The sequence below is a fragment of the Callithrix jacchus genome, chromosome 4, assembly GCF_049354715.1.
Source record: "Callithrix jacchus isolate 240 chromosome 4, calJac240_pri, whole genome shotgun sequence".
Classification (NCBI taxonomy): domain Eukaryota; kingdom Metazoa; phylum Chordata; class Mammalia; order Primates; family Cebidae; genus Callithrix; species Callithrix jacchus.
The window spans coordinates 61,951,583-61,977,363 of record NC_133505.1 but is presented as its reverse complement, the minus strand read 5'-3'; the positions used below and the strand labels follow the sequence as shown (position 1 = coordinate 61,977,363).

General features: G+C 38.5%; 1 long non-coding RNA gene across 1 annotated transcript in view; it reads left to right on the top strand.

The window, feature by feature from the left end:
- Positions 1–11,996, top strand: part of LOC128931778 (uncharacterized) — a 54,646-nt gene extending 42,650 nt beyond the window's left edge. Inside the window, exon 3 of the long non-coding RNA XR_013534820.1 lies at positions 11,173–11,996. This is a non-coding gene — a long non-coding RNA (uncharacterized LOC128931778). The remainder of the gene's footprint in view (positions 1–11,172) is intronic.
- Positions 11,997–25,781: the final 13,785 nt, after the last annotated feature.

Here is a 25,781-nt window from a genome sequence, read left to right as displayed (position 1 = left end):
CACAGCTGAGGCCTTGGTTATTAGAACTGCAACTTGGTATTATTTCTAATATATTTTCCTGAAAATCAATAAAATATAGTAAAGATTAGTAATAGAATAACTATCAGCTCTCTGCCTATTCTGTGGGTAGAACCTCAGTCTAAGAAACTCAGATTGGCAATTTTTCAAGGCAGAAAATGTGGAATTAGCTAACAGGATTATAATTTATGAAAAAGCAAAAGGTGTTACTTAAAAAAAAATGTTCAATCAGTGAAGCCTCACTCACAGTGCTAACAGGATAAAATATGGGTGGGAGTTTGGGCCCACCATCTTGATGAGTGTGACACCATTCTGCTGGTGGGGAATCTCCGCCAGGTGCCACATTGAATTAGAGGTGAGATATTGGTTTGAGGGGTTTTTTTGTGTGTTTTTATGTTTTTTGTTTTTTGTTTTGAGACAGAGTCTTGCTCTGTCCCCCAGGCTGGAGTGCAGTGGCATGATTTTGGCTCACTGCAAACTCTACCTCCCAGGTTCAAGTAATTCTCCTGCCTCAGGCTCCTGAGTAGTGGGGATTACAGGCGTGTGCCCCACGCGCAGTATTTTTAGTAGAGACAGGGTCTCACCGTGTTGGCCAGCCTGGTCTTGAACTCCTGATCTCAGGTGACCTGCCCACCTCAGCCTTCCAAAGTGCTGGGATTGCAGGCGTGAGCCACCGTGCCCAGCCATTGGTCCGAGTTTTTACATTAATGGTGTTAATTAGTATGTCAGTTTCATTTTCTTTTGCAACTTTTACTACTGTTTATACTGTTAATTACTTAATTTTTTCTTGAAGTTGGCTTTAAAATTTTATTCATCCTAAGCAAAAAGTATTTATAATTTTTGTGTAAGATATAGTTTTCTAACACACATTATATACATATACATATACATATACATATATATATATATTTTTTTTTTTTTTTGAGACAGAGTCTCGCTCTGTTGCCAGGCTGGAGGGCAGTGTGACACAATCTCGGCTTACTGCAACCACTTCCTCCCAGGTTCAAGCAATTCTCTTGCCTCAGTCTCCTGCATAGCTGGGACTACAGGTGTGCGCCACCATGCCCAGCTAATTTTTGTGTTTTTAGTAGAGATGGGGTTTCACTGTGTTGGCCAGGATGGTCTCAATGTCTTGACCTTGTGATCCACCTGCCTCAGCCTCCCAAAGTTCTGGGGTTACAGGTGTGAGCCACCGCAAAATGTTTTTAAATAACTCCATGAACCATCTAAAGTTGTTTCTAACATCACATGCAATGGGAATCACAACTTACAAAATATGCCAACACTTTAGACGAAGCTTGGCAGTGGCTTAAAACTACAGACATTGGAAACAGACTGCCAGGGTTCTAATGCTGGCTCTGTTCCTTATTAGCTGTGAGACACTGAGCAAGTCACTTAATCTTTCTGTGCCTCAGTATCCTCATCTGCAAAATGGGAGTAATATTACTAATATTTGCCACAGAATTATTGGGAAAACTAAATGAATTAATATATGTAAAGGAGTTCTATCAGGGCTTGATACTTAGTAAGATACTTAGTGCCATTATCATTAAAACACAGTAAATAAGATAGTCTTTGTTCTAGAGAAGTTCAGGCTGTTGATTCTGTAGAACTGGGGAAAGTCAGCTTTTTTTGGATAACCCCATGAACTAATCCACTCCTGTTTCACTGAATTTATACCTGAGATGCCTAATGCTAAGAGTTATCTTCAATATCAAATTGGATGGACAAATTCCTGTCTTCACACATGGCTCTGTTACACCTAAATTTAATTAGATAATAACATATTTATAACAAGATTAAAAATTTAATTTTCCCTTGCTATTTGTTATTGACTGATAAATTGGCAGATGTAAAGAAAATGGGAGAAGGAAAGAGGAAAGAATAAGGATGGAAAGAAAGGACAAAGGTGGGAGCCAAAGGCCAGGCCTAAGAACTTCAGGAAAATTGAACCAGTAAGCTTCAAAAAGTTGTTACAGAGTTAAAATAACATGTGCAAGTGGCTACTTCCGGGTAGTAGGATGAATTTTATTTTCTTCTCTCTGCTTTTCTGTGTTTACTAAATTTGCTACAATAAGCAGAGTTTGTTTTGATAATGAGAAAAAAGTAGAAAATGTTTTTTAAATTAATAAAATGTATCATTAGAAAAATCTCTTTTTTCTTTCTTTCTTTCTTTCTTTCTTTCTTTCTTTCTTTCCTCCCTTCCTTCCTTCCTTCTTTCTTTCTTCTTTCTCTCTCTCTCTTTCTTTTTTTTTCTAAGTCTTACTCTGTCACCCAGGTTGGAGTGCAATGGTGTGATCTGGGCTCAGTACAACCTCTGCCTCCTGGGTTCAAGTTATTCTCCTGCCTCAGCCTCCTGAGTAGCTGGGATTACAGGCATCTGCCACCACACCCAGCTAATTTATGTATTTTTAGTAAAGACTTGTTGACCAGGCTGGTCTCGAACTCCTGACCTCAGGTGATGCACCAGCCAGGAAAATTCCAAATATAATGTTCAGGAAGAAAGGAATTCAAATGAATAATAATTGAATACATAGCAGAAGAGAAAGACTGTGACAGTGTAAAATTTGATGCTTATTCATTGGTGAAAGACTACCAAGAATCTCAGATGCATGACTTAGTCAAAGCATTCCCATCAAAACAACTTTCTCAGAATTTTCTGCATTATCGATGTTATCATTGCTTGAAAAGTAAGAGATTCAGCCCATGAAGATAGTTAAAGAAGTGGGAGGCTGTGGGTAGAAACCATAAATCTTCAAAGGCCCACCTTCTATTCTGATGGTACGCATGTGGGATTTGACCAGCAGTGTTCCTTTGGGAGATTTTACTTGTAGAGTGAATCATGAGCCCAGGGCCAGTGAGTGCCTACCCATGGGAATCTTAGTTGCTAGAGTCCTGGACCTGACCTTAAGGATGGGGCCTCTCCTACCTTCAAAATAAGTTGTCAGGTCCCAAAATGTGGTATGGTAGTACTTTTCTTGAACCTCCAAACCTGTATTGCCATAGAAGCTATGATATGATTGTTTAATAGGATTCTGGGCTCCTTTGGGTTTTCAAGGATATTTTGCATATTTTTTCTCATTTAAATCTGGTATAGACTTACTGATTTTTGTTTTCTTGATTTCTCATTGCCAAAGGGAAGAGTATTGACATCTTTCTATCAGCTTTGAGGAGGTGTATTAAAATATCCCACTGTGATTTAGAGTTTGCCAATCTCTCCCAGTGGAACCAATTTTTTTCTTTATAAGTGTCTTTCATGTCTCTGTTGTGAAGCACAAATAAGTACATGTTTGTTAGAGTTCTTGGATTATTCCTTTTATGACATATTATGTCTCTCTTTATTCCTTGTCTTATGCTGACGTTTTACGTGGGAGGTACAAGCCCAGGGCAGTGCAGGTGAGGAAGAAAGGAAACGAGATGAGTGAAAAGGCAGTGAGTTACCACGCTGGCCACCGCTTCTCAGCCAACTCAGAAAGCACGGTACTTGGCTGAGCACAGGTCTGTTCTCTAGCATGAGGGACTTTCTCCACAAAGGTTGCAAGAAAAGAAAGAATGAAGAGTTGATCTGTCTGGCTCCCCTTCTCTGTCTCACTTACCTTTGATTGAGTTTCATCCCATTCGAACCTCGTTCCTCCGCATTTCAGCATTGTGCCATCTGGCTCTTTGGAGTTTCCCCAGAAGTTGACTCTAATGCCCTGAAATGTGGTTGTTCATCCAAACCCAGAGTGGAGTGGGGTGGAGTGGAGGCATGTGTGTGAGGCGCCAGTCAGGAGAGCAGCAGGAAGCAGGTGAGAGAATCTGGGAAGGTAGGAAAGGTTTGTTTCTGGCTTATCGTTAATAACATATGTTCTCACCTAACAATATTAAAATACCCTGGAGTCAATTCAATAAGACTGTCACCCCCACGGAAAGATTGACAAACTCAGAATCAGTTTAAGAAGTATGTGTTGAATGCACTCACCATGTCCAAGTGACCATGTCGGGGCTATAAGGGGAAAGTGACGTGCAAGACGGGATCCTGGGCTTCAGGAAAAACAGGGAGCCTCCAGAGGAAAGACTTTGGAGTAAACAGATCTGGATTTGAATTTCTGCTCTGCCGCTTATGCTCTGCGAACTTGACAAAAACAAAAAGATTTAATTTTCTAAGCCTCAGTTTCCTGGGGATAATAAGAGTGTATGATAGTATTGTCACAAATTGAAATGAAATCACAATTTTAGAGTAACCGGTACATTTGATTAATGCTACATGCTGTTTCTGTCTCACAAGCTCAAATCTAGGGCTCAAGACAGATAACTACAAAAAGAGCCATTATAGGCAAAGGATGAGAAAAAAAAAAATGGAGCACCAAGAAGGGAAAGGATAATTCCAGCAGAGGAACACCAGGGAAGGTTCCAGGTCTGTGGCAAAAGAGAAAGAAAATTCCTTCTCCTTTCCTGATGCATGGTCAAGCCCTGAGCAACTTTATTTGACAAATTTGGTCTTTGGCACCTTCTTTCTTTGTGTACCCCTCTCCTGCCTCCATCCTTTGTTTCTTCTCCTGGCAGTAACCCTGCCTGCATTTCCTGACCTGGAGGAGCAGGCAGAGGGACCATGTTTTACCAACCCAACTCCCTTGCCTTTGGAGGTGCTGTGATTCGTTAGAGCACAAACTGATTATCCAAACCCAAATCAAGTTCAGGTGACTGCTGGACCTTTACCTTCCTCATATCTTGTACCTCTGCCTAGTTGAAGCTTATTTCACAGAGACAAATCTCTAATCAGAATCATCCTCCATGAGAATAAACTCGTTCAAATGGCTCCCACAAACTTTCCTGGTTTTTTAGGGTCTTTCTCTACTTTTAGAGCCATGGGCTCTCTGGAAGCTGTGAGAGTTTCCACAATGGCTTTTCTAGAGTAGTTCTGGACAGCTAAAAGTAAAGGTTACCTTATAGGTATTTGGTGTTTACAACTCAGGGACTGTTTGTCAGAAATCACAGTCACTCGAATTTCCATACTGTTCCCTCTACATTTTTCCATCATAAAACCTCCTCTCTAGCCCCATTCCTTTCTCAGCATTTTCCTCTTTGTCTTACCATGTGTTCTACATATTAAATATAGCATCCACATATCAAGTTTTTGGTTAAGGAGAGGCCAAGAGTAGAGCAAAGGTTTTAATTTCCTGTTTGGAAGAACACATTCTTCATGCAAAGGACATGTGAAAACAAACTCCTTGTTTAATCAGATAAAAGGGGTGAGGCATATAAAGAATTATGACACAATTTTCCTTCAGTTAGTCATTTCTCTTACTTTCCCGGCTCATCTGAATATTTCTCTACCTGAGTCTAATATGGAATAGCTCCTCCCTTAATGTTCTTCTCACCTGATAGTTCAAGAAGTCTGTTAGTAAGGAGTTACAAGGTAAGCCACACACATCTTAGAGGGCACTTTGAGTTTAATTTAACAGGACCTTCCAGTAATGCTACAGCCAGTTTCTAAAGACCCTGCTTCCCTGTCTTTTGATGGTGGTGGCAGATTTAGGAATGACCAGAGGCAGTGTGCTATTGTGGAAAAACACTGACCGTCATTGGGGCAATTGGCTGAACCACTTACTAGCTGTTTGCCATGGCCGAGTTACTTCGTCTTGTGCAGCCTCCATTTTCTTACATTTAAAAAGTAAGTGACAAATCAATGAGATCGTTTGGCTCATAAAACATTTGGATACCTGTGTTCCAGACACTGTGTTAAGCACTGGGGATACAGATTTGGACAAGATAAAGTCTTGCCCTCAAGTAGTGAAGAATCTTCTAGGTGATTCAAATCTCATAGGTGAGTCAAATATGTAAATCTGCATAGTAAGTGTAATTATAAAAGTATATTCCATAGTTATTCTCAAGATGTGAGATTTTATCAGCACACAGAGGGAGCTTTTTAAATTATACACAAAACCACACCTCGGATCGGGGCACAAGACTCTCAATAATTATCACTTCTTTAAAACTACCATTACACATATTTAGCAATGGAAGTCATGTGGTTTGAGTCAGCTGTCTCCCATTTTCAGAGATGGAAACTCCCACGTAACCCTTTCCTACCCCAACCCCTAGAACCTCTACTCCATATATTATCTTTGGGCAACATGAGTTACAACCTAAATTTCAACTTCTGCTTGCTTGCTAATGGCTCTGTGAAATCTGTATCTTCAGTCCTGATTGTTCTGCTGAGCTCCAAAACAACTGTCTACTAGTGAACAGTTGTCTTCTGGATGATCCACAGGTCCCTCTCTAGTGATAAAAGCAGCACTGAGCTCAGGGCCCTCCTCCCCTCTGCTAGTCAAGCCATTCCTCCTGTATTCCCCATTGTGGTGGCAGAATACAGGATTTACCAAATCTCTCTTCAAGTAAGCTTAGATCCCTTCTGTCCTCTGCACCATTTCAGTCAGCCACCAAATCGTAGAAGTGCTATTTCTGAAATTATATAAATAATATGTATAATTTAGATATATAATTTCTCTATATACACAAATGGATGTACATATATATTAGAACATATATAAAATATATATGTATATGTATACATATATCCAACTCTCTATTCTGGACTATTACAATGACCTTCTTGTCTACTTTGAAATATGCTATCTAAACTTGTAAGTGTTATTCCCACAGGTAAGTATCATCATGATGTCATTCCCAGCTAAACTTCTTCCAAGGGTTTCCTTTCCCTTTTCTTAACCCTAGCATCTCGAACTGGGTCCTACTCATCTTCTTGCTTGGTCAGTTCTGAGGTAGAGTGAAAAACTGGTATGTCCTAGGAAAGGAGGACATGTAAAATGAATAATAAATAATTCTTCCATATAAAGAGTTATAGAAGAAACCATCCCTCAGTGCAGTAATTTTTTATCTGTTTTGGAAGGCACTGGAAGGGTCAAATAACATAGAAGATATTTAGTGACCACTTATTGAATACCTATGATATGTCAGGCACCAAGCCAGTTGCTTAAGTTGCAATGATTAAAATATATGGTTCCCACACATGAATTGAGAAAATTATAATGAGTTTTGAGTTATTATACATGTGTAAAGTATTGCTAGAGCATGGAGCTCTGACAGCTTGAGTTGTAACTTGAAGTTTGAGTAGGAACTTGATGAGCTGTGGTGGGCTACATGAGGAGATAAAGGATCCAGGAGTTACAGCAAGAGGAAGCATGATGTTTGGGAAATGGAAAATACTGCGTTGCCACAGGACTGTAGAGTGCTCAGTGGAGGAGGATCAAAGGAGCATGAGTGAAGGGGTGGGCTGAAGCATTCATCGTTCATTTATTCACTTACTAACATGTTCATTAACAAATATTTATCAAATATCCTTTCCAGAGTCTCCTATTAGTTCTATCAGCCCCTTGGAGCTATGCCTGTGTCATGGCTTAAGTTGAGACCTTCAAAGTTTCCTATGAGTAGATAAAGAGTCTAAATGAAGTCATCACTTGTCTATTGCTTTCCCCTTCCTGGACCTCCACTTCCAGTTCTCCTAACATACCTTTAAGCTCTTAAACATTCCTCTGCAGTATCCTAGCCACAGATAAGAAATATCATCCTTTAAATGAATTAGAAGGAAGAGAAAAATACATTTAAAGAGAATAAGCCTCAGCAGTTACACAGAAGCCTCATTGCTACTATAAATATTTAGGACGGGAAGGCACATGGTTTAAGCCAACTCCCTGCCACACTCAATGTGTAGTTTTCATGTTTTAAACTATCAATGTTTCAATGTTCAATCGTTACTCTTGTGCTGGCAGTCCTTTCTTTGTGTGTGTGAGTTTCTCCCTATTAAATAAACCCTCTCTTTTGGAAGAATCCTTATGGCAATGACTATAATTACAAGCCAAAGCTGAGCTGTAAAATGCAATGATATGACAGCTTTTGTGATAGAAAGGGTGGAGAAACAATGAAAGCTTATAATTTTCTTTGAGATGTCTTGAAGTTTGACAGCAGCCCCGCCCTTATGATGTAAATGTGCAGTGACCTAAAGTTTCAGGACAGATGAAGCCAGAAAGACATGCCAAGTCACTGCCACAATGACCACCAGTAAACAAGCAAGGAAAGATTCAGTGTAATGCTGAATTCTCTGACTTCTTCAAAAGGAATAGTCTAGAATGGTATTCCCAACATTTCCAAATATGAGGGCTCTTTTTAATGCCAAAACTTTTCATTCCTCACTTGAGATGAGTTGTTCTTTTAATATCCATCGTTTGAGGACCTACATGATGATAATATGCAATTAATTTATTACTTTGAAATAAATTATTTTGCTTCATTAATCATAACAGCATTTATAAATACCTGAAAACAAAACATACATGTTTTTAAAATATTATTCAGTCTACCAACAAAGTTTGGCCCCTTTTGCATTTGATAACAATGGCAGCAATGCAGAAATTGTACACCTGCCCCACGTAACAGTCTCAGGCCTAGGACAATGTGTTCCTTGTATTCATTTATTTGTTCACTTGTTTAGTTGTTTCTTTTCATAAAAAAAGGGATCGGGGCCTACTATATTCTCAGCATCATGCTGGAGGTCATAGATACAAAATCAAGTGATACCTGGAGCCTGCCATCATAGAACTTAAGTCCAGTGGGGAGGACAGATATATAAATCTGTAAAAGTACAATGAGCACAAAAAACCATGGGAGGAAGTGGTTAGTTCTACTGGGTGAGAGTAGTTAAAAAGCATTTATCTGGGAGGTATATATATTAGTCAGCTATTGTCACAATAATGTTGTACAACAAATCACTCAAAGACATAGTAACTCAAAACAGTCATCCTCAGGCTCATGTCCTCAAGTCAACAACCAATCTGCTGGGCTGTGCTTTGTTTCAGGATTTGGGCTTCAGGCTCTGGGCTCCAACTGTAAGCTGCAGATTGGGATCAGATCCACTCAACATGGCTCTCATCCTCCCTGGACCAGAATATGTGCTCGTGTGGGAGCAGAATATGTCACTACAGAGCAAGAGCGCACAACTGTGCAAGAACAGTTCAGGTCTTTGCTCTTTCTACAGCCATAAAAATTCCATTGTTCATGGCAAATAACATGGCCAAGCCCAAAGTCAGGGGACAAGGACATATACTCCACCTACCTTCAGCCATGCATGAGTGTGAATCTACTGGAGGGAAGTGAGGAATTAAAACCAAAAATTCAATTTACCGCAAGAAACAACTCTTGATCTGAAAGATGATTACAAGTTTATCTGGTTTATCTAAACATCTGAAATGAGGATCAGGAGAAATAAATAAATATTAATACATAGTATTTGGCCTAACAGAAATGTTTTGAGGAAAAGTAGTTGGGTCTGTTGTAAAAGGTGCATGCTCAGTGTCTGTTATGAAATACACCAGGGCCATTAGTATATAGAGAGGAGCAGTCTATATGTGCCAGAGCTAAATAGATCTAGAGAAAATTTAATGAAAGACCTCATCCTGCTGACTGTAGGCCCGTATTGATCATGCAGAAGCCAATTGAACCCAATGTCTCCAATGTGATGACAGTGACATTAAAAAAAAAAAAGTAGAACTCACATACGATGCTGACTTCAGCACCAATTTATTCCTCATGCTACTGTCTTCAAAGTATTGAGGTTTAGTTTGTATAAATTTTCTGTTGTCCCCATAAACATATCAGCACAAACTTAATGGTTTAAAAGCAATACAGATGTATTACTGTACAGTTCTGGAGGTGAGAATTGTGAAATAAGTCACATGGGCCAAAAACAAAGCTGTTTGCATGTCTGCCTTTTTTTCTGGAAACTCTAGGAGTTAATCTGTTTCGTTGCCCTTTCTGGAGTCTAGAGTACAACTGCATTCCTTAGCTTGTGGTTCCTTCCTCCATCTTAAAAGGCAGCAGTGTAGCATCTTCAGATCTTTGAATCTCAACACTGCCTCCCTCTTCCACATTTAAAGGACGCTTATGATTATATTGCCTCCCCCAGATAATCCAGGATGATCTCATTTTAATAACAGCTTGTTAGCAATCTTAATTCCTTCTTGACATATTCACAAATTCTGGGTATTAGGATGTATGTATCTTTGAGAGGCCATTATTCTGGTTTTGGTTCTGGTGATTTATTCCAGTTTTTCCTGGACATGGCTCTTGGGGGGAAAAAATAACAATGCTTCATATTAGTATTATACCTTATTATAAACCAAACATTTTCTTTGTTTTTTTTTTTTTGTAAGCAGAGAACAATTTTATGGTGAACAAATGGAGCCCTAGATATGTTAAAAGACAATATAGTATAGCATAGTAGTTACTTGCTGCTTTTTCAATTGCCTGGGAGTATTCCTCATGTGCCTACATTGGTCTTTACCACATTCTATTGCAATTGCAGTAGCCTCCTCTTATCCGGGGATACCTTTCATAACCCTCAGTGGATGCCTGAAACTAACAATAGGCTAATGTCTACATACACTATGTTTTTTCCTATATGTACATACCTATGATAAAGTATAATTTATAAATTAGGCACAGTAGGAGATTGACAATAATAACTAATAATAGAACAAGTATACCACTATACTGTAATAAAAGTTATATGTGGGCGCGATGGCTCAAACCTGTAATTCCAGCACTTTGGGAGGCCGAGATGGGTGGATCACCGGAGGTCAGGAGTTCAAGACCAGCCTGGCCAACATGGCAAAACCCCGTCTCTACTAAAAAAATACAGAAATTAGCCAGGTGTGGTGGCAGGCGCCTGTAATCTCAGCTACTCGGGAGGCGGAAGGAGAATCGCTTGAACCTGGGAAGCGGAGGTTGCAGTGAACGGAGATCATGCTACTGCACTCCAGCCTGAGCAACAAAGTGAGACTTTCTCAAAAAATAAAGAAAGTTATGTGAACTCTTTTTCTTTCAAGATATCATATTGTACTATAATCACTTAATTTCAGACAGCAATTGAACATGGGTGACTGAAACCGCGGAAAGTGAAACCTTGGATGGCTGGGAGCAGTGGGGGTTATTAATATATTTGTTACATATCAGTATCACCACTTCAAGGCAGACATTTTATGCTCTGTGCCTTAGTAAAAAAAAGAAAGGTGAAAGAAAATAACATTCCTTAACCACTCACTATGTTCAACACATGCCACAAACTCTATATGTGATTTGTAATTTATTCTTCCCTAGGTAAGTAAACCTGGGCCCAAGGTCACAGAGCACGCAGCTGGAACTCACACCAAGACCTGCTCGACTTCAAAACCAGTGCTCTTTCCCCTGCTTGCGATGGGACAGGTGATCCTTCAGCTTACTCTTGAAGAGACAGTGAGGGCTACTGCATTTCCGTGTCTGAAATGAAGCCTTGTAGAAACAAGTAGCAGTAACCAAACAGCATTATTTTTGTTTGTTCATTTGTTTCCAAATGACTTGTGACTTTTCTAATGGAGAAAATCTTCAACCCAAATCTTAATTCCACCAACAATGAATGTGTGCCTTGGACAATTCACAGCCTGTCTGAGCTGGTTTATTTTAGAGTGAGCAAGTTGGAGTAGGTGACCTCTGAGTTTTCCTCTGTAGTTTGAGACATTTTGGTGTTCACACAGCATAGCACATGAAGAGCTGAGACTAGAATACAGGTTTTCTGTGTTCACAAGGGGAAGGCTTTTCCATCAGCCCTCCTGAGTCTGTGACATATTCCAGTTTTAAGGCAGAACTTTGAAACCAGAAGTAAATGATTAAGTTTATCTCTCTCTGTCTATGCGTATTCTAGCCCAATAAACCATGACACTTAAAAATAAAACAATTTCAATATTTCAAAGATGTAGAAAATTTACTTTAACCATTTTTATTGTTTTTATAAGTAAAAAATTATTAAATGATTGACATGTATTTTTTAAATGGGAAATAATAACATGACACGCATGTACCACAATACCAAGATTTAATAAATCTTTACATTATGCAATATCTGCTTCAATTTTTAATAGAAATAAAACATCACAGGTAAAATCAAAGTTTCCTAATCTTATATTTCTTCACACACTTCCCAGAGGAAAATGACTATTCTGAAGTTAGTTGGTTCTATTCCTTAATTTTACTATGTTTATTCATATTCATAAGACATTTACGTAGTATTGTTTTAAGTACTTTTGAAACTGATATAAATGGAATCATACAACAAAGTTTATTTTGCAACCAAATCATTCCTGCTGATTCCTCAGCAGTTTTTTTTTTTCACTGCATGTTTTGGTTGCAAGATTTATCCATGTTAAAATGTGTAGGTCTAGTTTATTAATTTTAATTATGTTTTATTGTATGACCATGACATTTATTTTTTCTGCCGATATTGAATTTAAATTTTTTTTCCTTATGTCAATCTCCTTGTTCCTGTGAGTTTCTCAAACTATGACCTGAAGATCATTACCAATTTATAACTAGTTAAGTACAGAAATTGACAATACTAATGTAGAAAATTTAATAGCAGTCCAACTGAGTGCTTTTATGTCTGTTAAATCTAATAATACAGACTATTGAGGTTTATATTTTGTATGTCTGTTTTAAAGTTTTATTTTATTTTATTTTATTTTATTTTTGAGACAGGCTCTCACTCTGTCACCTAGGCCAGAGTGGAGTGGTGCAATCACAGCTCACTCTAGCCTCAAACTCTCAGGCACAGGTGATCCTCTCACCTGAGCTTCCCAAGTAGCTAGGACTATAGGAACACGCTACCACACCTGACTAACTTTTTTATTTGCTATAGAGATGGGGCTTTGCCATCTTTCTCAGACTGCTCTCAAAATCCTGGGCTCAAGTGATCCATCCACCTCACCTCCCAACATGCTGGGACTACAGGCACGAGTCACTGTGCCCAGCCAAAATTTTATTTATTCATTTGCATTGCATTTTACAAACATATTGATCCTCATCAGGTTGGAAATATTTTTAGAAAACTTGGCTTTTTATTACAGATAGTTTGAGACTTTCTCCATGGTTTCTACCTGCAAGTGAAATTTCTGGCTTGATGAATAAGTGCATCTTTAGCTCTAAAAGCTATAAACAAATTGCACTCCAGAATGGTCAAACCCATTTTCAGTCTCTTCTGCAGTGTATGAGTTTCCTTTTCCAATAGTTACATTATCAAACCTTTAAATCTTTCTCAATATGGTAGCTGTGACGTAATGTTTTATTTTAATTAGCAATTATTTGATTAGTAGTGAGGTTGAATATCTATATATATGCTAATTACATTCCCAGTTACCTGACTTTAACAAGGCAAGTTTCCCAGTTTGCAAGTATGGGTAAAAAACATCTTTAAAAATATAGCTATAGCAGGTAAAGTATCACAACAGGTAAAACCGGTTTTTAAGAGGAAAAGCCTGGGAACAGCTAGTTTTGACTTGATGGAGGACAGGAAAAACCAGTCATAGCAAATGAGTGAAAGACAGATAACTTTAGAGTATACAGGTCTTTTCCAGTATTTTGGTTTCGGGACAATCCTTCCATCACCATTATGACATTTCAGTGGAGAATTTTCACTAAGAATTCTGTACCTGTTTTTTCCTTTTGATCATCAATGATTTTCTGGTGCTGATGAGATCAAGGGGACAGAGAGGCTGAGTACCTCCATGAGCTTCATTATTTTCCATGATCTGACCTCTCATTCTCTCAGCCTTTGAAGTTGGATGAAGGAAAAACTCTGAAAAAAAGGTGCAAGGAGGTAGGTCCAGGCCCTCCTTCCAAGTCACCCTGCCTCAGCCTGAGAGGTTTTTTTTTTTTTGAGACTCACTCTGTTGCCCAGGCTAGAGTGCCATGGTACCATCTTGGCTTACTGCAACCTTCGCCTCCCGTTTTCAAGCATTTCTCCTGCCTCAGCCTCCCAAGTAGCTGGGACTACAGATATGTGCCACCACACCCAGCTAATTTTTTTTTTTTACTTTTTATTTATTTATTTATTGTTTTAAATTGCATTTTAGGTTTTGGGGTACATGTGCAGAACATGCAAGAAAGTTGCATAGGTACACACATGGCAGTGTGTTTTGCTGCCTTCCTCCCCTTCACCCACATTTGGCATTTCTCCCCAGGCTATCCCTCCCCAGCTCCCCCCACCGCTGTCCCTCCCCTATTGCCCCCAATAGACCCCAGTGTGTAGTGCTCCCTTCCCTGTGTCCATGTGTTCTCATTTTTCATCACCCGCCTATGAGTGAGAATATGCGGTATTTCATTTTCTGTTCTTGTGTCAGTTTGCTGAGAATAATGTTCTCCAGATTCATCCATGTCCCTACAAAGGACACGAACTCATCATTTTTGATTGCTGCCTAATATTCCATGGTGTATATGTGCCACATTTTCCCAGTCCAGTCTATCATCAATGGGCATTTGGGTTGGTTCCGGGTCTTTGCTATTGTAAACAGTGCTGCAATGAACATTCGTGTGCATGTGTCCTTATAGTAGAAAAATTTATAGTCCTTTGGATATATACCCAGTAATGGGATTGATATTAGCCAGGATGGTCTCAATCTCCTGAACTCGTGATCTGCCCTCCTCGGCCTCCTAAAGTACTGGAATTACAGGCATGAGCCACTGTACTTGGCCACCTGAGACATTTTTTAAAATGCCAATCAGAACTTACACTTCCATGCTTAAAACCTATCAATATCTTCCAAAAGCCTAATAAAATTGGAAACACTTGGTGTGGAGCTTTCCTCCCTCTTCGACCTGGTCTCACCTTCCTTCCTTCTAGCCTGTATGAAATTGCCTGGAGAGTCCCAGTTTATGTCAAACTGTTTTGCACTTTCATTCCTCGGCTCAAACGCTTCCTCTTCCCAGGATTGCTTCTTGCCCTTCCCTGGTTGGCATGGTACACCTCTCCTCCTCATTCATAACTCAGCTATCAGGCCTGTCCCAGGAACAACTGATTATTCCCCTTTGTATGTACTGCTAAATTAAAATTTCAAAACATGTACCCCTTTGTAAAATGGACTTTTATTCAAAGTGCACAGTTCAGTGAATTATTACCAAAAGAATTACTGGTACAACCACTGTCCTAGTCAAAATAGAACATTATCACTCCCTCTTCCCACTAATTAGTTTTCCTTTATTTTTTTAGTACTTTATATAAATGAAATCATATCACGTGCACTTTCTGGGTCTGGCTTCTTTGGCTTAATGTTATAATGTTTACCTGTGTTGTATACAACAGTTCATGCATTTTCATTGCTGTATTGTATCTGATTTATGGCTACACCACATGTTGGTTTGTTTTTTAAGATTGCGGATGGATATTAGGGTTATTTTCATGTTGATGCATTACAAATATTGCTATTTTGAACATTCATACACATGTCTTCTGGTGCATATGTATGTATGCATTTCTGTTGGACATATACCTAAAAGTGGAATTGCTGGGCCATAAGGTATATCATATTCAAATTTAGTAGGTACTGACAGTTTCTCAAAGTGGTGGCTGTATCAGTTTATACTCCCCCCAGCAATTTTGCTTGTAGTTGGCTTTTAACTTTAGCTATCTTTTTGAATATGCAGGGGTATCACATTGTCGTTTCAATTTGAATTTTCTCTGATAAATAATTGAGAATTTTTTCATATAATATATCTTTATTGCCATTTAGATATTCTGTTTTCTGAAGTGCCTGTTTACATCTTTTCCCCTTTTTTCTATTAAATTATCTGAATCTTACTGATTCTTTAGGAGTTCTTTATAACTTTTTTTTTTTTTTTTTTTGAGACAGGATCTTGCTCTGTCACCAAGGCTGGAGGACAGTGGTGCAATCTTGGCTGACTACAGCCTCTGCTTCCCTGGTTCAAGAAATTCTCCCACCTCAGCCTCCCAAGTAGCTGGGATTACAGGGGTGCACCACCATACTCAGCTAATTTTTGCATTTTTGATAGAGATGGGGTATCACCATGTTGGCCAGGCTGGTCTCAAACTCCTGACCTCAGGTGATCCACCCACCTCGGCCTTACAAAGTCCTGGGATTTGTGAGCCACCATGCCTGGCCTATAATTTTAATGTAGTCCAATTTATCAGTATTTTCCAGAAAGCCCACAGAATCATAAGAAATATATTGTCATTTTAGGCCACTTAGTTTGAGGGGTATGTTGTAGAGTAATAGGTAAGTGAAGCAGAAAAGTACAGAGAAGCTTGTATCTAAGAGAGCTGATTTATCATTTGATTTCTCAGAAAACAACAACATTTCCAAAAGAACTGTATCAGCTTGAGCTGAAAGAGATTGAGACAGTTCAAAATGAGAGAAGCTTCTGGGTCCTCGAACTTCTGTGGGGAGTAAGCAAGTTCAGAAAGTTTCTCAGTTGCAAGCATGGACTGTTTCTAATGAGAAAGGCAGGATGTCACAGAGGGCAGAGGCAAGAGCCCCAAAGGTGTAGCCAAGAGCCATGGAGAATCACTCCCAATGTAGCAGGGCTGGCAACATGTGCTCAGAGGATTCCTGGGGAATGGGTGACTGCTCTGTGCCTCCTATTCATGCCCCTCTTTTAAATGCAAGTGTCTACTTGTTTATCATAGCCCTATCTTATGAATATATGTTGTATGTATATATATAGGAGTGTATTTGGGTGTTGGTGGTGAGGTTTGAGAGAGCTAGTCTTTTTAATTCACAATCTGTACAATTCAGTATCGGCATCCAAGGAACCATACCCAAGGAGTAGTGCCAGAGGGAACACATCTGAGGAGCTCCATCTGGATCTGAACATGATTTAGTTGACAAGATGCTAGACTTTGAGCTGGTGCCATAATGAAATGAGGCTTTGGGAGTCTAGAGGGAGATAAGTGTAAGTATATTTCACCGGTGAAGAATGTAAAACATAAAAGGCCAGGACATGAACTCCGTAGCTAATCTCCAAAGATGGCTCTCAGTGAACCACACCTCATGGAATTCATGCCTTTGCGTAGTCCCCTTCCACACTGAATCTGGGTTAACTTTGTGACTTTCTCTCACAGAAGTGACGGAAGTAACAACATAATGTATCCCTCTGCTTAGTTAGATCATCTTTAATTTCTCCCAATAATGTTTTGTAGGTTTCTGTGTAGAGGTCTTACACATTTTTTAGATCGATTCTTTGACATGTGACTTTTCTATGCTGTTGATATATGAGATTTTGTTAAAAATTTTTGTTTTCTAATTGCTTCTTACTGGCATATAAAAACTTAATTACATATAAAAACTAACTACAGGACTTTATTTCTTGAATATGTACTCAGTGGCCTCGGTTAATTTCTCTTTCAATTGTAATAGTTTTTCTGTCAGTCTTTTGGATTTTCCTACATGTATAATTATATATGAATAATGACAGATTCATTTCTTCCTTTCCAATCCTCTAATAGGGTTTCTTTATTTATTTTTCTTGCTTTGCTGCACTAGCTAGAACCTCCAATATAATATGGAATCTTTCCCTTGTTTCTGATTTTAGAGGAAAAGCTCTTAATATTAAGTATGATGGTTTTAATGGGGTTTTTCTAGATACCTTTGTGAAGGCCAGAGTTTTTTAAATAAATGAATCTTGCTTTTCTTAAAAAATTTTACTGCATCTATTAAGATGGTCATATGATTTTTAAATTCTATTACTGCAGTAAACTACATTGATTTTTCAATTTAAATAACCATCTTACATATCTGAAATAAACACACTTTGGTCATGGTATAATATTCTTTTTGTGTAACACTGGATTTTATTTATTTATTTATTTTAGAATTTTTGCTTATATGTTCCTAAGAGACAGTGGCTTGTTATTTTTTTTCTTGTGTGTTCTTGTCAGGTTTGAGAATCAAGGATATGTTGATCTTAGCAAAATTACTTGGGAAGTACTTGCTCTTTTTCTATTTTCTGGAGAAGTGTAAATTTGATGTGATTACTTCTTTAAATATTTGGTAAACTTCACTAGGGAAGCATCTAGAATGGAAAAAATTTAGTTATGGACTCAATTTCTTTAATAGATGTAGAATTATTCAACTCTGTCTGTTTCCAATACTCTTATTTTGGCGCATTGAGATTCTCTATGAATTTGTCTATTTTATGTAAGTTTTCCAAATTATTGGCATAAAAGTCACATGGACCTCTTAGGATTTTTCTAAATGAGCCTTTGTTCTTGAAATTATGTATTTGCACATTTTCACTGTCTCTCTCTTCTTCATCAGACCGGCCAGATGTTGGCAATGTAACCTTTTTTTAAAAAAAGAGATACAACCTTTGGATTTGTTAAACTTCATTACATGTTTGTGTTTTTTCCATTGGTTTCTAGTTTGCTGTTTGTAATTTACTTTATCTACTTTCTTAGAGTTAAAATTTGCTGTTCTTTTCGAACTTCTTGAAATGGATGCTTAGATAATTCATTTCCAGTTTTTCTACTTCCCTAATAGCTTCATTTAAGCCTATAAGTTTCCCTTGAGGCATAGATTTGGATTCAGCCCACCCATTTTGATATGTTACATTTTTAATATGTTAAATTTAAAATGTCTTCTGATTCGTATTGTCATTTTTGGTTTGACTTATTGAATAATTTAGTAGTGCATTATTAATTTCTGAAACTGTGATGTTTTAATATGGCATTTTTGTTTTTTATTGCTGGTTTACTTATGTGTGGTCCAAAAACATATTCCATATTACTTCAGTTTCTTAATGTTTGTTAAGGTTTCCTTTATGGGCAAGCATATGGTCAAATTTTTTAATAATATTGCAAAGAACATGTACTTGAAAAAAATTCTAGTCTGCTGTTGTTGGGTATTAGTTTTCAACATGTATATATCAATTAGATCAAGTTTGTTAATCATGTTCTTCAAATCCGTACATTTTTGCTGGTTTTTGGTCTGTTTATTCTATTTATAGTCTTTACTGAAAGAGGAGTGCCAAAATCTCCCCTCGTGATTGTGGATTTGTCTATTTCTCCTTTTAGTTCTGAAAATATTGTTTTATATATTTCAAGGATTTGTTTCTAGATGATAGCTGCACCCAGTTTGGGTTACACGTGATATTGAAAAACTAGAGTGATAGGATTCCAGAGAACCATTGCTGTGGTCTGAGTGTTTGTGTCATCCCATAATTTATATGTTGAAATCCTAACCCCCAGGGTAACTGCATTAGGATGTAAGGCCTTTGGAAAGTGATGAAGGCTCTGCCCTCATGAATGAGATTAATGCTCTTAAAAAAGAGACCCCTGACAGCTGCTTTTCCCTTTCTGCCATGTGAGCACACAGTGAAAAGGTCCCATTCATGCACCAGAAACTGAGCCGTCACCAGACACCAAACTAGTTGAGCCCTTAGTCATTAACTTCCCATTCTCTAGAACTGTAAGAAATAAATTTCTGTTGTTTATAAGCCACCTAGAGTTTAGTACATTGTTATAGCAGCCCGAATGGACTAAGACAGCCACTCCACTAGGCAAGCCTGTGTGTAGAGTCATCAAAGACAGCTTGGAGAAATGGGCAGATTGCTGGCCTTGAGCACCCACATAGCTCATTTTTGCCCTGTGGGAGCTAAAAAATATCTCTTAGATGCTGCCGGCCTCCCTCTGGTTTGGTATATGCTTAGCACACTCCTGCCTCAAGGCCTCTGCATTTTCCATTCTTTCTCCCTAGTATACTCCTCCAGGTAACTTTGAGGCTTGGATCAGAGATAGATGTAAAGCACATGAAATAATACCTAACATATATGGTTACTGAAAAAGAAGGGAAAAAATGTAATGAGTTCAAGTGAAAGAAGAGCTCCATGAAACGTGGTTAGGATTCACCTAGAGAAAAATGGATTTGTGTGGGGGATGGAGAAGAACATATTATCATCAAGTAAACAAACGCGTGGAGCTGTGAGGGTGAAAGTTTCTCTAGACACCTCACAATGAGTCCAGAGTTCAAGGAGGAAAATGGTAGGTGGTAGGCGATTAGGTAAGAAAAGTAAGTTGAATCCCAAAATAAAGGGTCATGAGGAGTAGGCAAAGGGTTTTGGACTTTGCATCCTGCCTTCTACTCCTAAACTCGTGACTTACCTCCTGACTAGAACATGAGATTCCTCAGGGCCTGTCCAGCATGATGCTTTGCACGCAATCTGCAAGCAACATTCCATTTATTCGTGGCTAAACACTCAGGCCCTGGGGTGAAACTCTCTGGGTTCAAATCCTGCCCCATTACTTCCTGACTGTATGGCCTTGGGTAAGGTAGTTAACTTCTGTACACCTCTGTTTCCTTATCTGTTATTAAAAGGGGAGGGGGTGCTAATCAAGGTAGCAGGTTCACTGGGTACCTTGATTAGCCCCCCTTTTTGTTCAGTAAAGGTTTGATGAATGTCACATATCAATCACTTGCTATGCAACCTGTCACAAAATTTTGTACAATCAAGTAGCAATGTGGCAATGGCTGGGATTTTGAAGGATGGATTGATTGAGATGGTTGGAAATCATATATGTGTTATTCTATAACAGTTTATTTTCCTGATTGATGTGTTTTGTAGGCAGCTAGCATGGGCTAAGTATGTTATCATCAAGCACTAAAGAGACTTAACTAGAGCAAGTAAAACAACACCCGAAATACAATGTACATATATCAGAATGCTTTTCAGTTCTGGGTTTGTGTTCTAACTTGCCTTTAAATGTGTGTTGAAAAGAGTTTGACAGATGGGCAGAGGCAACACCATTACTGAGAAAAGTCACTTGACAAATCCTAATATTTCAAAGAGCCACTTCATTTGTGGTACTAAGATTAAATTAAGACAGTGCTCTGGGAAAACACAACTATGCCAGGACTCTCCTCCTACTGAATACTTCTCATGTCTAAGCTTTATGTTTTCAATACTCATTTCTAGGTCTATTTTCAGTTGCTATACAAAGGATTAATGAAAATAACTCCATCGAATGTGATTAATGTCTCAGAAATCTATCTCATCCCAGAATTTATAAGACACTGGCTTCCTATAGAAAGGCCTTCAAAACAGTAAGGTAAAGAAAATAAAATCATATCTAAGTTTAAACATTGAAATTTTGATTTTGATATTGTATTTGATAATGAATTTTGGTCAATGCATGTTTATTTTAAAAGAAAACATGCACAACAGCTTTCCTACTAATAGTGGTAGAAAATAACATAGCTATTTAAAATACTCAATTTATACAAATTAAGATGCAAATGTTGGTGTTAGTCACTTAAAACAGAGATGAACATTTAACTCTTAACATGAACTTTTTTTTTTTTTTTTGAGACAGAATCTCTCTCTGTCACCCAGGCTGGAGTGCAGTGGCATGATCTCAGCTCACTGCAACCTCTGCCTCCTGGATTCAAACAATTCTCCTGCCTCAGCCTCCCAAGTAGCTGGGTCTAGAGGCATGCACCACCATGTCTGTCTAATTTTTTTGTATTTTAAGTAGAGGCAATGTTTCACCATGCTGGCCAAGGTGTTCTCGAACTCCTGACCTCATGATCTGCCTGCCTCGGCCTCCCAAAGTGCTCAGATTACAGGAGTGAGCCACCACGCCTGGCCAGCATGCACATTTTATACTTAATCTATTATCACTAATATATTCTGTTGCTTCACCATTATCATAAAAGGAAATGATTTCCTTTTCTGGCAAAGAAAGGAAATAATAGTATTAACCTCCCATGATTATTATGAAAATAAAGTGAAATTAAGTAAACAATAGTTTTCAAACTATTGAGAGGATGCAGTTACTCATCAGTAATATTAAAAGAGAAGGAATACAATAAAATTGTGTTTCTTCTTTTAAGACTTATAAATGCACATATGTGTACATATGTGTATATATACTTGTTAACTTGAGCAGAGCTGTATAGCTAGCTCTCTATATAATAAAAATATATGAAAATTCAACAATTTAGTATAGAGATTTTTCTAATGAAAAGCACTTTTTAAATTTCAAGCATTTGCTTTGTTTTCTAAAACCATAACAGCAAATTTTTGTTTATTATGCCAGAACATAATTAGTAGTTATTCAAGTGAGCACAGACAGGATTACATAAAAACAACAGGTGCAAGAACTCCTGGACAATCTCATTAATTGCAGAGGCTCTACGGATTTGGAGCAAGAGGTCCAAAATACCCCAGAAGCAGGTGTTCTAGGTCTTCTTATGCCTCATGTGGGCACTTGGAGGTATTTGATGTGGTAGATAACAGCTTGCTTAAAGACAAGGCTGAATAGGACAGCTGTCAAGGGCACTAGTGGTATGTGAGAGGTTGGGGACTGGAAAACAGAGAGCTTTACGGAGAGCCCCAGCCAGGGCCAACTCTGGCTAAGTTGATTTCTGTGTTCTCTGGTTTCTCTGTCTGCCCTGGTTTCTCACTTGGGTTTCCTGTGCTTTCCGCCCGCCGTCTGAATCACATTGCCTTCCTGTCTAGGTGCTGCTCCCTACTCTTCTCATGGCTAACTCCTTCTCATTGTTTAGGGTTCAGCTCAACTGTTACTTCTTCATGGAGGCTGATGCCTCCCAGTCTTCATCTTATAAGTGTGCAGCTTCCATCACCATCTGTAACAATATTACTCAATCATCTGTTATTCACTGTGTGTTGCAGAAGGTGAACTTTATGAGAAGGAACTGCATATCCAGCAGTTTCTGGGTCATACCTTGCATCAGGTAACTGATGAATGAATTAATGAACGAACCTCCAGGATTCCTTCAGTTTACCATATTCTGCTTGATTATCTGTTCCCTCAAAAGGCATTACAATTGTCCTGTATTCTCTCAAGCACCCTCTTATAACTTTTTGAGTTAGTAGCGTGTTTGCCAAGGCTAATCCTCTTTAGCATGTTAGCCAGCTATGACAGCCACCTTTTCACATAAGAAGATGATTTAGCCAAGTTATAAACTTCTTTGGGATCTATTCATAAAAGTATATCTAGGGGTATACATTTCTAACAATACAGAAAAATGTAGAGCTTCCCATTATAAAACATCTAGAAATACGGAAAAATTATACCAAACATACTTTTAAAAGCATAGCTGAGTTTATCAGATAGTATGAGAAATGTTCGGAGCTAAAACTGAAAAGATCACTGAAAACCAGAGCAGCACAGAGGCAGGAAGCCTGTGGCTGCCCTGGGAGGGAAGTGGGAGACAGGAAGGGGGCGCCATCGCACTAGCTCAGAGCCAGTGCATGCATGGAGATGGCAGATGTGGTCCTGGCTTCATGCATATATAAGGCTGGGAGTTGGAACTGAGAGGCCAGTAAGGGACTCTTGAAGGACTCTATTTTCAGTAATTGAGAGGTCCTTAAAATAAATCCACCCACTGACAGGGAGATGACAAGGTAGTTTGTTTATTTCAGTCTGGGTTCTGAGTGAGGAAAAAGAAAGGGGAGCCTGAGAGTCCTTTATCAGGACCTGCCCCCACATGGATTCAGGGCTTGTCTTTTATAGCTCAAGAACTCTCCATCAAACAATTCATGTAAACATGAAGCCTGGTTTCCTACCCATGGAGCATTCGACAGAGACAGATGTAAAACTTTGCTGCAGGATCACGCCTTCAATCCAGGCCTCACAGGATCCTCACAGATAAAGGCTCACTGTTGATAAATTCGCAATCTATATTTATGAAACACTCAAGCTACCAGGAGCGAGAGGCAGCAGATACCACAAACAGCATGACTGGATGCGTAGGAATTTCCGGTGAGTCAGACATGGGCAATAAAACAGGTATCTTTAGAATGGTTAAAGACGTAAAATGATAAAAAGGGAGAAAAACACAATTGCAAGTTGACAGAATAACAAATACAGTGCTTAGAAATGAAAAGTACATTAATTGAAGCTGAAAATGTAATAGACACACTAGAAAGAGCAAAGAGAACTGGAAGATATCATTAGCTGGAATATGCAACTGGAATAAGCATTAGCAAACTGGAAGATAGCTCTGAGCATGAATTCCAAAGAGAATGAGATGAAAAGCATGAAAAAAAGAAAGAGCTGTTGAGGATAAAATGAAAAAATATGCAATAGAAGTTTCAGAAAGAAAACATGGGGAAAAATAAAGGGGAAGAGGCAAAATTTAAAGATGTTACAAAGAACTTTCTAAAATTTTTGAAACACAAATGGTCGGGTTCACAAAGTTTAAGAAGTCCGGATCAAGAAAAGTAAAAATAAGTTGATTCCTGCAGACACTGCAGTGAAACAACAACATGTCAAAGACATAGATCTTCATCAGCAAAAGTCAGCCACAAATGAACAATAATGACATTGGTGTAAGCAACACTGTAAGTGTACTAATATCTTCCAGATGCCGAGCAAAGATAGTTATCAAACTAAAGTTCTACGTCCAACTTAACCATCATTAAAATAATAATAATTGAGAGTGCACCCCTAAAGGATCCTACTTAGGAGTGTAATTCAGAAAGAAGAAAGCTGAACTCAGAGGAAGGAGTGAGATGCAGAAAGGTACAGTAGGCAAGAAAACTAGTAAAACATAAATAAATCTAAATAGATCTTGATTATAAGAAGCAACGTCATAATAGTGATTGATTTTGTGGTTATACAATAGGATGGAATTAAAACCAAATGGAAGAGATTATTGGCTTAGAGTGTTCTAAAATCTTTCTGTTCTTTGGAAGGTAGATAGAGATATTTGTTAACTTTAGACTTTGAAAGTCACATGTGCATGATCAAACTGTAAGTATCACCATTAATAGAAACGAACTGCAATTTCCAAACCAGTAAAGTGCTCTTAAAATTCACTGTGGTCTAGTGCAGTTGACAAAGTATTTCACAGCATCAAAGCCGACCTTCTTCTACCTGTTTTATGAAAGATCCTCCCCCTCCTGCAAGCTGACTTAGAGGTTTTCTCCTCTCTGCTCTTGGGTATCTTGGCCAAACCTTTAGAGCAATTGTAATGGCCAATTACTTGGGTCAGTTTCCTGTGCCTGCCTCCTCATTGTGTCCCAGTGCCTGGCATATACCAGACACTCTCCTGTTGGAAGAAGAAATAGATATGATTTGCTCAAAATCACACAGGTATCAGGTGGCAGATAAAAAACAGGGACCTAGATTTTTGCTCTCCCAGGTTTGTTCCTTCCTTTGAACCAATCTGAAAAAAAAAAAGCATCTATAAAAAAGTTGTATTTTATGAACACAGTAGCTGCTTGATTAAAACAAAAAGAAATTGCTCTGAGATGAAAAGCAAATGAAGAGAAATACATTTCATGCCAGTAACCACTGACAGTCTTCTGTTTAAAAAAAAAAAGAAAAGAAAGAAAATCCACTCTTTGCAGGTTGTGCTGGTGATGGAGCCAAGTCCCAGAACAGGCTTTTGGAGTAACTGCCTTTTCCAGGGAAAACTTGACCACATTCACCTCAAGGTAGTCTCGACTGGGGCATGACCTAGGGAACTGAGAAGGCCCTCACCCACCAGCTTATGACCGCTAGGAATTAAAACTTTCAAATACCCCTTGTTGCAATACAGTATGCCTCAGGACTGGTGATCTGCTAAAGGGACGGAAGGTGGAAGGGCTGAGAGCTGGCTGAGAACTTGCTCATGGAAGATTCTGCATTGAAATAGCAAGGAAAGAAATTAAAGGGAGAGTAGAGAAGCAAAATGGTGAAGATAGCAAATGCTTGGGGCTGGCTTTTTTCAGATTTTCAGCTTCAGTAAGCCATATTTTTAAAATGGAAACCACATTTGACCTTCCCTTATCTCACATCAAGCTTGAAGACTAGGGAGAAAGTGGATCTCTGAGATTCTTTGACTAGCATGAGATGACTGCATTAGAGTCTCTGAAATGCAAAACTACGTGATACATATGATATTTTCTCCAACTCTTTCTTATTAGTTATAAAGCCAAGA